Source organism: Hyperolius riggenbachi, chromosome 9 (assembly GCF_040937935.1).
Source record: "Hyperolius riggenbachi isolate aHypRig1 chromosome 9, aHypRig1.pri, whole genome shotgun sequence".
Taxonomy (NCBI): Eukaryota; Metazoa; Chordata; class Amphibia; order Anura; family Hyperoliidae; genus Hyperolius; species Hyperolius riggenbachi.
In genome coordinates, this window is record NC_090654.1 from 54,275,087 (window position 1) to 54,292,919 (window position 17,833).

A 17,833-nucleotide genomic window follows, 5' to 3' on the forward strand; every position below is an offset into this window, starting at 1 on the left:
AGCATTTTGCGGGTCTGCTAGCGGTTTTTGGTGTGCACTAGGCCTAAGAGTATCTGATCTGCATGCTCATTCTGGGCCAGTGATGAATTAGAGGCAAAGCATCAGCACAGAAGTTGGTCATCCGGCATTGTTCATTAGAGAATGAAGATGACAGCCTCCATATTCTTCTCACTTTAGTTCCCCTTTAAAGTGGACCTGAACTCTTGCATGGGACAGTAGAAAAACATTGAGAAATGCTCCCTGTATGTGTTTAGAGAGTTTACCCTGTCTTAATCCCCCTCAACTGGTTTAGATACGATCTCAAGTTGGATTCTTCAATGCCTTGAATTGATTAAATACAAACTTTTCTTTGCACTGTTAATGGGCGCATTAAGCCTGAAGAGGGGGATTGGAGAAGGTTCTAGGAAGTAGTGAAATGATGAGGTTATGTTATTGTCAATGTTCTATTTTTCAGAGACTTCTGTAGTTTTCTTCACCAGCTGGTCCCCCTTGCAGCCCCTCTATCTGTATGACAGCACACTATTTACCATATATACTGGAATACAAGTTGACCTCGTATATAAGTCGACTCCAATATTCATCCCTCTTAAGCTGGAATTTTTTATTGACTTAAGTATAAGTCTACCCAGCAAAGTTAATGGCTGCACTTGGGGCTCAGGAGGGGTTGATGACTGCACTGCATACAGTAAATGTTGCAATGGATCAAAATACTTTTTGAGAATTTAGGCCTGCAGGCGTAGGTGGGGGGAGGTTTGAGGAGTTTATTACTGGGGTGAGTGCAATGTGTATGGGACAGGGATGTGGGTTTTCATGTGTATTGGAATAGACATATAAATGCACTTTAGAAGATGACTACCTGTCTCATAGTGTTTATTATAGAAGTTGTACTAATTGTAAAGATTGGCAACTTCCTTCAAAGGGAACCTAAACTGAGAAGGTTATGAATTTTTCCTTTTAAAATAATACCAGTTGCCTGACTCTCCTCCTGATCCTGTGTCTGTAATACTTTTAGCCACAACCCCTGAACAAGCATGTAAATCAGGTGCTCTGACTGAAGTCAGACAGGGTTAGCTGCATGCTTGTTTCAGTTCTGTGATTCAGCCACTACTGCAGCCAAAGAGATCAGCAGGACTGCCATGCAACTGGTATTGTTTAAAAGGAAACATCCATATCCCTCTCAGTTAAGGTTCCCTTTAAGGTGCCCATTATCAATACAATTTTAGCAAACCATCTACCTCGTTGATCTGATAATTGTGATCGGAAGGAAGCAATCGACCTGGCTCATACACTGAATAAAGAATGTAACCAATCTGATTTTCTCTTTTGACAGGTGCACTTTAACAGAAGACGTCAGGCTCAGTTTAAAAGGGAAGTCTCGGGGAGAGAAAAATGTTCCATTTCTGTGTGCACCCCCACAGAGGAGCGTGTGGAAATATAGTGAGTGTAAACGATGGTGGTGCCAGCGTCCTGCTGAGGAGCAGAGCCTGGACAGTGCTGCAGAATTCCTACACCTTCTTCAAACATTGTTCACAGTGCGAGCCGTCACAGAGCGCTCATATCCCAACCTGCAGCTGCAGAGGATTCTGGGACGCCGCGGCTGCCAAGACTTCCAAAAACATCTGAACTGGAGGCAGCAAAGCCAATAGAAAAATAGACATAAAACGGCTGCCAGGCCTGGAAATAAAACCTAGGAGCTACGGGGGGGGGGGGGGGATGGCGTATGATTGTTTTTTTTTTAAAGCCACTGAAAACTTATTTTAACTCTTGTGAAATTTTTCCTGAAGGCCCAGTTATGGTGGTTGTTTGTCTCCACCTGCTGGACATTATGTGAATGTCTATTACAGGTGATGTACTGTGCTGAGAACCACAGCTGGTTTATACTGTGAGCAATTGCGCTCTGATTACCAATTGCTGGTGATCGGCAAAGTGATACAGCAGTGTAACCCTATGAGGGTGTTCTCACTGCAGCGTTTTGATTTTTAGAAAATCGAAAATGTGCTGCCTGTACCATTTTCTTAAAGAGACTCTGTAACAAAAAAAAGTTCCCCTGGGGGGTACTCACCTTGAGAGGGGGAAGCCTCAGGGTCCCAATAAGGCTTCACCTACCCCTGTAGCTGCAGGCAGTCCAGCGCTGGCTCCCCTAAAGTGTCCCAGAATCCTCCCCCGACAAGCGCTGATAAGCGCTGATTTATTTACCTTTCCAGGCTCCAGCAGGGGCGCTGTTGCGGCAAACTGCACGGAGATAGGTCGAAATACCCGAGCTCTGTCGGGTCCGCTCTACAGCGCAGGCGCAGGAGACTTGCGCCTGCGCAGTAGAGCGGGCAGACAACTAGCGGGTATTTCCACCTATCTACGTGCGGAGAGCAGATACTGCGCCTGCGCTGGAGCCGGGGAGGTGAATATTCACATGGAGGGGCACAGCTAGACCGCCGTGGGACACAACAGGACGGGGGAAGCCTCAATCGGATCCGAAGGCTTCCCGCTACCGAGGTGAGTACCCCCCATGGAAACTTTACGTTTTCTTTAAAGGAATGTGTAAAAACCCACATTCCTTTAAATATAGCTCTGAACATCAGTTACTAAGCTCTAAGTGCTTGGGTTTTATAGTGTGAACTAGGCCTTAAAGGACAACTGTAGTGAGAGGTATATGGAAGCTGCCATATTTATTTCCTTTTAAATAATACCAGTTGCCTGGCAGCACTGCTGATCTGTTTGGCTGCAGTACTGTCTGAATCACACCAGAAACAAGCATGCAGCTAATCTTGTCAGATCTGACAATGTTAGAAACACCTGATCTGCTGCATGCTTGTTCCGGGTCTATGTCTGAAAGTATTAGAGGCAGAGGATTAGCAGGATAGCCAGGCAACTGGTATTAATATGGCAAATAAATATGGAATGAAAACTGGAAATAAATATGGCAGCCTCCATATAACACTCGCTTCAGTTGTCCTTACTCACCTAGTGTTATAAATATTATAATCCACATCCTATAAACTGTTCTCCTGAGGTTTCTCCAGAGATATATTTTTTAAAGCATAGCAATACCTTTACAGCTCCCACCAAGATAAAAATTACTAAAAATAGTTTTGATATTACTTTATTTCTTTTTTTAATTACAGTACATTTTACAGCTTTTAATGCTACATACTCACCAGAGAATGGACCGGGAAACCCATGAAGATGTAACCTGATGAACGAGCATTCCCTGATCTATCTCCCTACTGCGGTAACACACGACGGCACACAGTGGGCGCGAATGAGCGTTCAAACGATCGTGGGACTTTGCACAGGAGTCGATGGGGATGTGAAAGATCCGATCCAACGTGTGGGTTGTAATCACTGTGTGTCACAAAATATCGTTCGTTTAATGGTGCACACCTACCCACGTTGTGAAATCACAGAAACAATCGTTTGTCCACAAAGAAACACGGCCGCTGGAAAAATCACAGAAAAACGTTGCGTCATGGGTATGTGCCTCAACCTCTCGAAGACCGCGGTGTTAAACCCCCCCCCCCCCCCCCCCCCCCCCCTAGTGATCAAGCCATTTTTTTACTAATAGGGCCACTGCAGCTTTAAGGCTTGGCTGCAGAGCCGTACAACTCGGCACACAAGTAATTTCCCTCCCCCCTTTTCTGCCCACCAACAGAGATTTCTGTTGGTGGGCTGTGATCCCTGCAGCGATGTTTTTTGTTTTTTTTTAAGTATTTATACCTTTTTTAATTTTCTTAATAAAATTTCCTTTTTTCCCCCTAACTCCGCCCTTCCTCCCCCCGCCAGCCAATCCTAGAGATCGGCTCTCATAGACATCAGCCCATGAGAGCCAAACGCTCGCCTGCCTCTCAGGGGGACAGCTGTATCACACGGCTGTCCCCAGTACAGCGCTGCTGTAGATCGCACAGCTGTACAATGTAAATGTAAATCGGCGCACAATCCCCTGCAATCTTCGGCCCTAGCACGTCACGCCAATTGGCATGGAGTGGTCCTGGGCTGTTGCCGTGTTTACGCCAATCGGCTTGGAGCGGTCGTTAGGCAGTTTGTAGTACATGTTTTTTTCAGCACTTTAAGTGTAACTGAGGGGATATAAACTAAAAGTTTTATATGTATACCTGGAGCTCCCTCCAGCCCCATGCGGATGGATCACTCCCACCCCACCATCCTCCGACTTCACCAGCTCACCGGGTGCTGTAACTTCCTCCAGTCGCTGCCAGTCTGCGCAAAAGAAGTGCGCCCTCTTTGTATCTCTCCGGCAGCCACTACTAGAACTAGTGGGTTGAGGTTGGATGGTTAATGATTATATGTAGAATGTATTTGGTGATTTCCCTTTTGCACAGAATGTTTATTTTTTCATTTTCGTTTTCTAAAAAAATCCTTCCATTGAATTACTTTAAAATCGTGGCAAAATTGCTGCAATCGTCATTTAAAAAAAAAATGTAAGTCAATAGAAACGTTTTTAAAAGGAAATGACCCGCAAAACGCTACTTGGTGTGTCAGGGCCCTTACTGTTTGCACTTTAACCACTTGCCGACCGCGCACTCATAACGCGCGTCGGCAAAGTGGCAGCTGCAGGACCAGCGACGTAGTTCTGCGTTGCCGGCTGCAGGCTAATTAATCAGGAAGCAGCTGCTCGCGCGAGCGGCTGCTTCCTGTCAATTCACGGCGGGGGGCTCCGTGAATAGCCTGCGGGCCACCGATCGCAGCTCGCAGGCTAAATGTAAACACAAGCGGAAATAATCCGCTTTGTTTACATTCGTACAACGCTGCTAACAGTAGCAGCGTTGTACCAGATCAGCGATCCCCGGCCAATCAGCGTCCGGGGATCGCTGTCACATGACAGGCAGGAGCCTGTTAGAGGCTGCACAGGACAGATCCGTTCCTGTGCAGCCTCGGATCTCCGGGTAAGGGAGGGAGGAGAGGGAGGGGGGGAATTTCGCCGCGGAGGGGGGCTTTGAGGTGCCCCCCCCGCAACACCCAGGCAGGCAGGAGCGATCAGACCCCCCCAGCACATCATCCCCCTAGTGGGGAAAAAAGGGGGCGATCTGGTCGCTCTGCCTGCACCCTGATCTGTGCTGGGGGCTGCACATCCCACCCAGCACAGATCAGCTAAAACAGCGCTGGTCCTTAAGGGGGGGGGTAAAGGGTGGGTCCTCAAGTGGTTAAAGGGGTTCTGTGGATTGTTAAAAAAAAACTAAAACTGACACTTATCTGGGGCTACTATCGGCCCCCTGCAGCTGTCATGTCCCGCGCCGTCCTCCTACCATCCTCCGTTCCGCGCCTCCGGCACTGGTCAATTATTTGTCTAACTAGACAAATAGTGCTCGCTCCCGCGCGCGTCATCGGGAGCTTACTGCGCAGGCAGAAAACCTCGTACTACGCCTGCGCAGTAAGCTCCCGGAGACGCGAGCGCGCACTATTCATCTAGTAAGATAATTTGGCCAGGACCAGCAGCGGGGAACGGAGCATCGGGGGACGGTGTGGAACATAACAGCTGCAGGGGGCCGATAGAAGCCCCAGGTAAGTGTCAGTTTTTGTTTTTTTAAAGATCCACAGAACCCCTTAACACTTTTTTTTGGCTCTTTAGGTTTCATTGCCTTCTTATTTTATGCACTTAGTACCCGGGTTTTATAATTAAAGGATAACTGTACCAAGAGGGATGTGTAGGCTGCCATATTTATTTCCTTTTAAACAATCCCATTTGGCTGGCAGCCCTGCCGATTTGTTTAGCTGCATTCAGGTGTTTAGCTGCTAGCTTCAGGTGTGATTCAAACACTACTGCAGCCAATTTTGTCAGATCTGACAATAGTGTCAAACGCCTGATATGCTACAGTACATGCTTGTTCAGGGTCTATGGCTAGAAGTAGTAGAGGCAGAGGATCAGCAGGACAGGACTGGTATAGCTTAAGGGCTGGAACCCACAAGGGCGATTTTTTTAGCGTTTAGGGAGCGTTTGAAAACGCTAGCGTTTTGTAAAATGCTCAGGTAATGTAAATGGATGGGGCAACTTCCACTGGAGCGATTGCGATTAGAAAAATCACAAGCGCAGGACATGCAGCATTTTGGGAGCGTTAGCGCTTCAATGTTAAGTATGTAATCGCTGGCGTAATCGCTCATCAAAACCTGCACGGAGCGATTTTGCTAGCGTTTTAAAGTTACTGCACACTGTAGCAAAATTAAAAGTAATTGAAAGGACCAATCAGACTTTAAAACGCTAATCACTAATCGCTATACAACCGCTGGCAAATTGATACACTTTTTAAAATCTCTCCCTAAAACGCTCATGAAATCGCTGACAAACTGCTCATACAAAACACTAGCGCTTGCGATTAGCGATAGCGTTTTGTAGTGGTTTTCAGGAAGAGAAAGCGTTTGGACTTACTGGCAGTGTGGCTCATACCAGCCTCGATCTAACGGTAACCCCAGATGTGTCCGGGTACACTTTTAAAGGACACCTGAAGTCAGTGGGATGTGGAGGCTGACAGATTTATTTCCGATTAAACAATGCAGATTGCCTGGCTGTCCTGCTGATCCTCCATTTCTTCTAGCATACGAAGCGATATTATCCTAGAATTTGCGATGCAATTTAAAAACCCTGATAAACCAAATAGCGTTTTGCAGGTCGTTTTTTTTATTATTTCTCCACTCACTTACATTAAAATTGCTGTGATCTCTATTATTATTTTTTTTAAATCTCGATCGCTGTGATTTTGCTGAGACTTTAATGTAAGTCAATGGAGGCGTTTTTTTAAAAAAAACATTAGCTGCAAAATGCTATTTGGTGTGTCAGGGCCCTAAGGCCTGGGACCCACTAGCAGCCTTTTCTAAGCGCTTGTGATTTGAAAAGCTCTTACTAATGTAATGCTGTGGGGGATTTTTTAAAAACATCACATCCCTCTAGTGGGATCCCACCTATAACATCACATTAGCAAGAGCTTTTCAAATCACAAGTACTTACAAAAGAGCTGCTAGTGGGTTCCAGGCCTAAGGGAGATGGTAAGAATTATCGCTCGCATGCAAATGTAATATTTCTAATTGGACCAATCAAATGCCTTCCCTTCTTGGAATGGTCCATTTCCAAGCTACACCCAATTTGCATTAAAATTGGATGCAATTTGGAATGATTACCGCCTCACTGATCCACTGCTGCTCAGAAGCCGCCAAATGACCATAACAGGCAGGCAAGTAGCATTTCACAAGAGTACCAGTCATGACCTCCTCCGCGTATGAAAAGAATACACAGACCTCACGCACCTGAAAACAAAATCTGAGTTTTTATTTGGATTCCAGTCAGGATATTTGTTCTACACGGGTTTCATTAGCATATATTAGCATATTAGGTCAGATTCCATACACAGTTTTAATAGTAACTAGGAAAATAACATTACACAGGTTTCAGCCAATCAGCAGCTCGGTTAAGTTAACGTCATCAGGCGCAGCACCAACAAATAAGCCAATCAGAAGGGGGCAGCTTCACCCTGTGCTTTTGATGGGGAGGGGCTGGCGTATGACAGGTCTTCATAGCAATGGCAGGGGGAGGGGATAGTCAGACAGTGTAGATATTTAAACAAAGTGGAGGTAGCCTTTCTAGGTGTAGGCTGGACACACATCCTGAGATGGATTGGGTGTAACGAGGCCCTAGAAAGGGTAGTAGATTTGGGTCCCCCTTGGTAAGCTGAAGAGAGGTCAGAGAAAGCCCCCTGACACCCACTGCGCCCCAGGCACCTGCCTAGTTGCCTGGTGGATGATCCTGCTCTGCACATATTCAGTCTGTTGTTTTGCCTAGAACTGTCAGCCATGATACAAGCTCTGAGCAAATGAACAGGCTGTTTACTCTCACATAATGGTTTCTCCTTTGCTAACACATTTACATTACTTAAGATGGGGGACAAATGATTCCAAGTCTTCAAGATGCCCATTAATTGTATAATTTTTAGCAAATTCTGATCGAATTGTATGAAAACAAAGAAGCTGCTGCGCCCAATTTGATTCTATTCTACTGTCCTAACCCTCCAAGCTCTCCAACGTATATTTAGGTACCGTTGCAGAAGGGTGGTTAAGATTAAAGGACAACTGAAGGGAGAGGGAAATGGAGGCTGCCATGTTTAATTCCTGTTAAAGGATACCCGAAGTGACATGTGACATGATGAGATAGACATGTGTATGTACAGTGCCTAGCACACAAATCACTATGCTATGTTCCTTTTCTTTTCTCTCCGTCTGAAAGAGTCAAATATCAGGTATGTAAGTGGCTGACTCAGTCCTGACTCAGATAGAAATTGACTACAGTGTGACCTCACTGAGTGATAAATTACAACTATAAAACACTTTCCTGGCAGAAAATGGCTTCTGAGAGCTGGAAAGAGATAAAAAGGGTCAATAGTTCATAAATTTTAGCTCTGGCATACTTCAATGAATGTCTCATTGAGCAAAAACAATAAAACAGTTTAAACTTAAAAAGTAGATTTAAACATAAAATAAAACTGGAATAGAGAACCCGAGGTGGGATTTCATTATGTTACTGGGGCACAGAGGATGGTTGTGCACACTAACACCAGCCTCTGTTGCCCCATGGTGTGCCTCCATGTCCCCCCTGCGCGCCGCTATACCCCCGCAGTGCTGGCGACACGCAGCACGTCGCCAGCACAATGCTTACCTAAGCGCTGTCAGTCAGCGCCGCTTTCCCGCCTCCTCCGCATCGGCGCTACCCGCCCGTGTCCCTTCCCTCCCGCGGATAGGAGGGAAGTGACGCGGGCGGGTAGCGCCGATGCGGAGGAGGCGGGGGAGCGGCGCAGACTGACAGCGCTTAGGTAAGCATTGTGCTAGCGACGCGCTGTGTGTCGCCAGCACTGCGGGGGTATAGTGGCGCGCAGGGGGGTCTTGGAGGCACACCATGGGGCAACGGAGGCTGGTGTTAGTGTGCACAACCAGCCTCTGTGCCCCAGTAACATAATTAAATACCACCTCGGGTTCTCTTTAAAAAGTCATTGTTAGGAGAAGAAAGATAGATGCAACAGTTTATTTCATTAGTTTATCTTTGCCTCGGGTGTCCTTTAAATAATACCAGTTGCCTGACTGCCTGCCCTGCTGATCTATTTACCTGCAGCAGTGTCTAAAAACACCAGAAAAAGCATGCAGTTAATTTTGTCAGATCTGCAGGGCCCATTTCTTTAAAGTTTGCCTCAGGCGGCAAATGGTCTAGGGCCGGGCCTGCAGATCTGACAATGTCAGAAACACCTGATCTGCTGCATGCTTGTTCAGGGGTTGTGGCTAAAAGTATTAGAGGCAGAGGATCAGGATAGCCAGGCAACTGGTATTGCTTAAGGCTGCTTTCACAGTAAGACGTTACAGGCGCACGTTAGTGCAGCCTGTAACGCTCCCCAACGCACAGCAATGTAACTGCAATGGGCTGTTCACAGTGCCCACATTGCGTTACATTGTAACGCTGCACGTCAATCTACAGTGCAGCATGCTACGGCGTTAGTGCGGCTTTTAGCCTGCTTGCACAGACGCAGGGATTAGCCACATGGCTAATTTCTATTCACTGCACTGTGCTGACGTCACTGGCGGGACCACGTGATGCGGAGTGTTCCGCTCACGTGGTCTCCACCAGCGCATGCGTACTATAGTATGCATCACGGACACATCAAAGAGCCGCTTAACGCGGCTCTTTGCTAACGTCCTCTGCCACCACCACCGTGCGTTGCGTTAGGTGTACGTTATGCGACCTTAACGTAGCACCTAATGCAACGTCTTAGTGTGAAAGAAGCCTAAAAGGAAGGAAATATGGCAGCCTCCGTAACACTCTCACGTCAGTTGTCCTTTAAAAGGAACCTAGACTAAGAGGGATATGGCTGTTTCATTTTAAACAATACCAGTTGCCTGGCAGTCCTGCTGAACTCTTTGGCTGCAGTAGTGGCTGAATCACACCTGAAACAAGCATGCAGCTAATCCAGTCTGACTTCAGTCAGAGCACCAGATCTGTATGCTTGTTCAGGGGCTGCGGCTAAAAGTATTAGAGACACAGGATCAGCGGGAGAGTCAGGCAACTGGAATTATTTTTAAAAGGAAAAATCCATATTCATTTCAGTTTAGGTTCCCTTTAAATGGGGCCCTATGCAAGGAAGTAAATCTGTCTGCCCTTTTGGTAAGCTGAGGTGGGAGATGGTCCAGAGAAGCTAGCGTTTGGGGCTCAGGCACTTGCCTAGGTTGCCTTGTGGATGACCCTGCTCTGGGTATAGTGCAAATATGTACATAACTGTCATTTTAAAATGTAAGATTTACAATTATTCTAAATGCTGTTTTGCTATATTGTGGCCTTTTGATAGTGGGCTTTTAGCCTTGAATTCGTGATGTCATCTGACTCCAGTGAGCTGATTGGCTGCCGTATGATCAACATGTTCCGCCATTTTGTGCTTAATTGATATCTATAATCCGAGAAGCTGCCTCATCATGTATATGGGGGAAGGGGGCGCTTCTGACATGGCTGATGTCACAGTAATTAGGCCACAGGTGCTCTTAGCCTTAGCAGATGCCATTTTTGCACAGAGGAAGCAGAGACAGTAGCAAGGTCGGTGAACAGGATATACAGTATACAGGTTCCGGGAACCTAGAGTGCAGTGTGAGCCCAAGCATAGTGCAGATGTCAGTCGCAGCCTCAGGGGTGATGGTAGAAAACAGCCTTTATTAGAAATGCTGTAAATACTTTTCAGAACTATTATGTTGTGTTACAAAATAATCCCTATTGAGACCCCCATGCCTTAAAAATGCAGTCATCAGGCAGTGTGAATTATACAAGGGAGAATGAATGAGTATATTAAAGGATACCTTAAGTGACATGATGCGATAGACATGTGTAAGTACAGTGCCTAGCACACAAATAACTATGCTGTGTTCCTTTTTTTCTTTCTTCGCCTGAAAGAGTTAAATATCAGGTATGTAAGTGGCTGACTCAGTCCTGACTCAGACAGGAAGTGACTACAGTGTGACCCTCACTGATAAGAAATTTCCCTTTTTATCTCTTTCCTTCTCTCAGAAGCCATTTTCTGCTAGGAAAGTGTATTATAGTCTGAATTTCTTATCAGTGAGGGTCACACTGTAGTCACTTCCTGTCTGAGTCAGGACTGAGTCAGCCACTTACATACCTGATATTTAACTCTTTCAGACAGAAAAAGAAAAAAAGGAACACAGCATAGTTATTTGTGTGCTAGACACTACATACCCATGTCTATCTCATCATGTCACATGTCACCTCGGGTATCCTTTAATGGTGATGTCTCTAGAATTTCTTCCAATTATAATCATTCCTCTTGCTAACCAGTAGGAGGTGCTGTTAGGTACTTCATGAAACGTGAAAAGGACATGTATGTTGAGCCTAGATTAGTTTAAACAGCACCATCTACAGGAATATTTGATGAACTGTATTCAAGGCAGCATTTTGTCAAAAGACAAAATGGCTGCAATTTAAAGGATACCGATGTGGCATGAGATAGCATAGTTAATTGTGTGCTAGGCACTGTACATACACGTCTGTGTTCCTTTTTTAAGTATGTAAGTAGCAGTTCCTGTCAGGACTGGGTCAGACTATATAGCATAACCCTCCCTGATAAGAAATTACAACTATAAAAGACTTTCCTAGCAGAAAAGCTTCTGAGAGCAGGAAAGAGATAAAAAGGCTCAATAGTTCATAGATTTTAGCTCTGGCATACTTCAATGAATGTATCATTGAGCAAAAACAAAACAGTAAAAAAACTTAAAAAGTAGATTTAAAAATTAAAAAAAAAACCTGTGGAATATCTTAAAAAGTTATTTTTAGGAGGAGGGGGATAGATATTTATTTTATTTGTTTATTTTCACCTCGGGTGTCCTTTAAAGTGCTCATATAGTTCAAACGTACACTGGCATGGACTACAGGAAAGTAGCCTTTAATCCCTACCATAGTCACAGTCTAATGGCAACAGAATAGTGTAAGTTCAGTATTCTTGGGGGAGGACATCAAGGGATTTATCAGTATGTTCTATTCTATTGGGAAATGGCTTCCTCACAAGATATACTTTACTACAAGCAGCATAGTGGATAGTACTCTCACCTTGAAGCTCTGGGTCCCTGGTTCTAATCCCAGCCAGGGCACTCTCTGCATGGAGTTTGTATGTTTTGGAGTGTTTGCTTGGGTTTTCTCTGGACACTCCGGTTTCTTCTCACATCCCAGAAACATACAGATAAGTTAATTGACCTAGACTAACTGGTCCTAGACTACAATGGTCAGCTCCTCTGAGAAAAGTCAGCAACAAGACTATACAGTATATACTCTGTACAGCACTGCGGAAGAGGTCGGCCCTGTATAAATGAAAAACTGACAGGGATATTGCATTGACATTCCATTCAGGGAACAGTTAGTGACGTTTATTCTTTGTAAAGCTCTGCAGAAAAAGTATCGGCACTATAGAACTGTAAGAAAGTTGTAGTATTAACCTACAACAGTATCTGCTACTCTCCTTGCAGTGTAAAGTGCTGATCCGGTAAGGCTCGTTTTTCATCAGGAAAATGTGATATGCAAACAGTAGGAGGGCTTTTTGGTCCTTTGTAACCCCTTACACACTGATAGGAGTTCTGGTTTACCATGAGGCTGCTGCGCAATCTGAAAATGTGATACAAATTCCTTCTAACCCATAATGCACCACAAGGAAAAACTGGCTGCACGGCCCATATGTTTAAATATTTTCACACTGACATATGGTGGAATACTTTATGTATATAATAATGTACTGGGCACATTGGTTTACATTAGCAAATATTTAATGCCTTCTTCTATGCGGCCTCACAGGCTGGGCTGGTCATATGGTATTAATTTACAAGCATTAACTTGAGGTTAGTAGTGGCGGATGTACACAGGTTATAGTAACTGAAGGAGGTTGGGGCGGAGCATCTTTATAGTGGGCGGGGATAATGTATACACACAAAACTAATGTAATGTGATTGGGGGTTTCATCAAATAGAGAACAGTTTGGGACAGGTTAAACATTTCCAGCTGTTGGGCAGCCCATAGTCTTAGCGGAAAATACAGGACATGGTATCAGGTGACCACACAGCTCTGAATCACAATAAAGTGTAATTCAACCCATTAGAAAAAAAAATGCTCAGCATTTGTTCGTGCTGTGCATGCCACATTTATTGTCAGTAAAAAATCTTTCCATTTTAATTGGCAGACAGATACTATTTTCTAAAACTGCCAGGGACTTTGAATTTCACAACTATGCAACCATGGCAACAGCTCAAGGATTGTATACAAAATGTCCCCTGAGTCCTAGGTCCTGCTGTTCTAATTGGTTGTAAGAAGCAGAAAGTGAAATGTTTGGCATAAACAGGTATCATCCATTTTTTAGTGCAAAATTGGGAAGCTGAAGAGATGAATTGTGCACGTGTTGGGTACATGCAAAATGTGTGCCGCAGATATTTGGGCACCAGAAATATCCACTAGTAATTATCTGCAGCGGTAATTTAGATAGCGATAGGTTTAGCTATAGTAAAATATCAGTAAAACTTACCCAAGCCCTGCCTCTACCGATGCCCAACCCCAAAGCCCCCCAATGCCTTCCTTAAAGCGGGATTGTCACCATAAAAATCAAATTTCAACAGCAACTGGTCTGAGTGTATTAAGTGATAGTAAAGAGTAAATATGCTAATCCTGCATTCAAAACTTTTTCCTCTTTTATGGTTTGGAGTTATCACATTCCTTAGGAGCGCTGGCCCTTTAATAGCCATTGCCATTCAGCTGCATGCTGGGGGTTCTTTTTATCTATAATATATTCCTCCTCTTCCCTTTATTTCCCTGCCTAGCTGAAACATGATCCTCTGCTCACTTGTGTTTACAAGCAAGCCTGAGGTGACTCAGCAATTGGAGGAGAAAAGAAAAAAAAAGATAGGGGAAGAAATTGCATCAGTATTTAGCCTCAAACTGTGGGCAAAAGACATGGTTCCCACCAGGAACACAATTATTTTCATTTACTATATAAAATTCACTGAAATCAAAACGTGGACAGTACAAAACATGTGTTATGTAAGTAGATCAAGTATTTATCTACTTATATGTTTTTCCCTGGCATAGTATGGCTAATCCTCCTGCTTTAACCAACCTCCACTACCCCCTCAGAGCTGCTCTCAGTTATAACTGAAAGAAAACTGATTTTCAAAGTAATGCCCATGTTTTCCTACGGCACCTTTCACACTTAACGCGTTTTAACTGAAATCTTTTTCACAATGCACTGCTATGGACTAACGCACACCAACTGATTAAGTGTAAAAGGGGCGTAACCGACCTCCACCCACCGATGCCTAACCCTAACCAAGCCACCTGTGCAGTGAACACTGCATCTCCTGCATAATGATACCAGCCTTGGCAGATGATCATTGGTTGTTTGGACATTTTGCAGACGATTCACAGGGTAACCTGAATTGTACACTGACATTTTTGCACTTTATAGAGTTTGTTTTTTCTGGCACAGTAAACTTAGACTTTAAAGGGATACTGTAGGGGGATCGGGGGAAAATGAGCTGAACTTACCCGGGGCTTCTAATGGTCCCCCGCAGACATCCTGTGTTGGCGCAGCCACTCACCGATGCTTCGGCCCTACCTCCAGTTCACTTCTGGAATTTCTGACTTTAAAGTCAGAAAACCACTGCGCCTGCGTTGCCGTGTCCTCGCTCCCGCTGATGTCTCCAGGAGTGTACTGCGCAGACACAGACCATACTGGGCCTGCGCTGTGCGCTCTTGATGACATCAGTGGGATCGAGGACATGGCAACGCAGACGCAGTGGTTTTCAGACTTTAAAGTCTGAAATTCCAGAAGTGAACCGGAGGCGGGGCCGGAGCATCGGTGAGTGGCTGTGCGGGCACAGGATGTCTGCGGGGGACTGTTAGAAGCCCCGGGTAAGTTCAACTCATTTTCTCCCCGACCCCCCTACAGTATCCCTTTAAAATGAAACTCCCATTTCCAGTCACAATAACATTCCGTTCAGCCACGCTGAATACCATATATGTTATTATTAGGTGCCATTTTCACTAAGCTGGAATGGATGTCTAAATTCACCTGTGAGTGCTTTCTCTTGTCTAAACTATCCTTTCTTACTCATCACCAATGTCCCATAATTCCAGTGTCTGTTTACATATAATTATCTTCATGAGTAGAACAGTATAAATACAAATATTAGAAAAGGAGATGATAAATGAAGATGTAATGGGGGCCCTAGGCAAGTTAGTAGATTAGACACCCCCCTCCCCTTTTTAAGCTGAAGTGGAAAGAGGTCAATGAAAGTGGCAGGTGGCCCCCTTGACACCCACTAGGCCCCAGGCACCTGCTGATGTTGCCCGGTGGATGATCTGGCTTACTAGAGGATTCCAGAGATGGACATTTGACCACCCCCTGCTTAGAATGTGAAGGTCAGAAGTCAGGTAGGCTGAGGGGCAACACTCTGGGCATCTCAGCTTTTTAATAAGATCTAAATAGCAGGCAGATCCATTAAAGTGTATATAAATAAAGAAAAGTAGATCATCTGAATCTGGAAGCTGGGATTCTGTGTTTTCTGGCATCATCCTTTAGTGGATTGCTGCTGCCCCTCCCCTCTCTAACTATAAAGTCACTCAGATCTGTTTTTGTTTGCAACTCAGACAAGCAAGAACCGTAAAGGTGAGCTGACTCTAATTTAGAGGCGTAACTAGAGGAGAGCAGCACCTGCAATCGCAGGGAGGCCCGGGGGTATGGGGGGCCCCCCAACTACTAACATTCCCTTCCCCCAATACAGGGGACTATACTTACAAGTAAACCTGAGATTAGTTTAAAAAAAATGTATACATACCCGGGGCTTCCTCCATTCCCCTTCAGGGTGATCGGCCCCTCGCTGTCCTCCTCCGCCACCTGGATCCTCCACTATGGGTCCTGGTAATTTCCCTAGCCGGGGTCATTCTGCACATTTGCATGCCCCACCGCATTCCTGTCACTGACTTGGGAAATTACCGAAACTCATAGCGGAGGATCAAAGCAACTGAGGAGGACGGTGAGGAACTGATCAGCCTGAAGGGGGCTGGAGGAAGCCCAAGGTGTGTGTAAAAATTTTTTTTTTGTAAATTCATCTCAGGTACCCCTTTCAGATCAGGTGTTTTTGTGGCTACGCTTGTTCTGGGTGTGGAGATCATGATGGCCCCACTCGTATTATGACCCTTGTGAGATTGGCCATGAAGGGCACCAAGGGGAGGGGTAGGAACAATTAGGAGACTCCATGAATTGTAATTACGCCACTGTTCTGTTGCTGGGTTGCTAATATTAGCAAATGTATATTTTACACTATATACATCAATACTGTCAGCTAATCCGAGTTTGTTTTTTTTCCCTAGAGAAATACACTGAGAAGAACCTAATTCCTGTTGTATCAGTTACATTGATCTGAAAATCCATCCAGTGGTGCTCCTCTATACTGGTACCCCATGTGACTGCACAGCTCACCCACAACTAAGGTCAGAAAGCTCTGTCGCCGGTGGGGTGGCACGAATACGTCCTTTGAAAATGCGGCTTGTGCTCGGTTGTCTTTGAAGCCCTTATCAGCTGCACGGTAGAAGCGGTGGCCTAATTCACGGCTCCCGCGTGAAAAAGAACATCATTAAAATGCTTTGATGTTCTCGGAGCAGAATCTTCCGGATGAACGTTTTTTAAATTTCCAGAAGATCTATTGATCTTGTGTTTTTAATTCTGATACCGTCACCCTCCGTAGCTAATAAATTGCCTTGTGCTTGATGCTTTTATCTGTGTTATTATTTATTTTTTCCTTCTATAGAGGCTTGACTTGAGTCGTTTTAGCGTTTGTGTCTATTTCTCGAGTGTCTGAGGATGTGAGGAGTTATCTTAGGAGAAAGGCAAAGCTTGCTTGAGGGTTCAGATCCATCTAAGCCCCAGTAAGCAGATGATTTTGTTTGTCACTGCTCATTAGCCAGAGCCTTGGAAGTCCCAGCAAGCATGGCCATTTCTCAGCATGAGCGTGTCACAGTACGCCTGCAGACAGCAAAGGCTGCCAAGGTATATTTAATGATTGTAGAGATGGGCTGAAAAGGTTATTCGGTATAACCTGCTATTCATTAAACTGCTTTAAACTACCAGAGGTTTGTGTTATAAAATCCAAGGACACCAGAAGGCAGCAACAGTGCAAGGACCCTGACCAGAGGCGCAACAATATCCCCTGCAGTTGTGGTATGGCCCGGGGGCCGGCCCAATGCTGGTGTGCAGAACAGCCAGCAGCAGAGCTTCATACTTCATTTCTGGCAGCGGAAAGGTCCTCTTCACTGTAGCTGATCACCAGGAGCTCCGGATGGCACTAGACATACAGTGTTTGGAGCCACTATGTGATAGGCTGCACGGCATTTACACAGAAGAGGAAGTGGCGAGGACTTGTCTGCCACCTGACTTGGGTACAATATACTGAATCCACCGAATTACACCGGGGATGATTAACTTATGCCCCTGAGCATGATGGTTATTCCCAACATTCTGTACTCATATCTGGTCTCAAATTGCGCTTGGTCCTCCCTGGGAACTACAATGCACAGCATGCCCTGCCAGTCATTCTGAGTGGTTGTAATCAAGTACAGAATATATACACCCTTATAGGGAGGACTGAGAACAACTCGGAGACCCTTCTAATAAACTGCCTTACTCTAATAGGATGCCTAATAAGGGCCTAATTTTCTAAGGTTCTGCAGGGCTGGATAATCTAAGTGATCCAGGAAACCTTGCCTGGATTAATACTAATAAGTAAAAAAATATATAAATCAATAAGACAATTGTACATCTGTAGGCTG

The 17,833-nt window shown here is 45.0% G+C and overlaps 1 long non-coding RNA gene across 1 annotated transcript; it reads left to right on the forward strand.

Moving 5' to 3' along the window:
• The first annotated feature begins 1,340 nt into the window (after positions 1-1,340).
• Positions 1,341-16,781, forward strand: LOC137531593 (uncharacterized). The gene is made up of 2 exons (XR_011023678.1): positions 1,341-1,437; positions 16,379-16,781. It is a non-coding gene; the product is annotated as an uncharacterized lncRNA (long non-coding RNA).
• Positions 16,782-17,833: the final 1,052 nt, after the last annotated feature.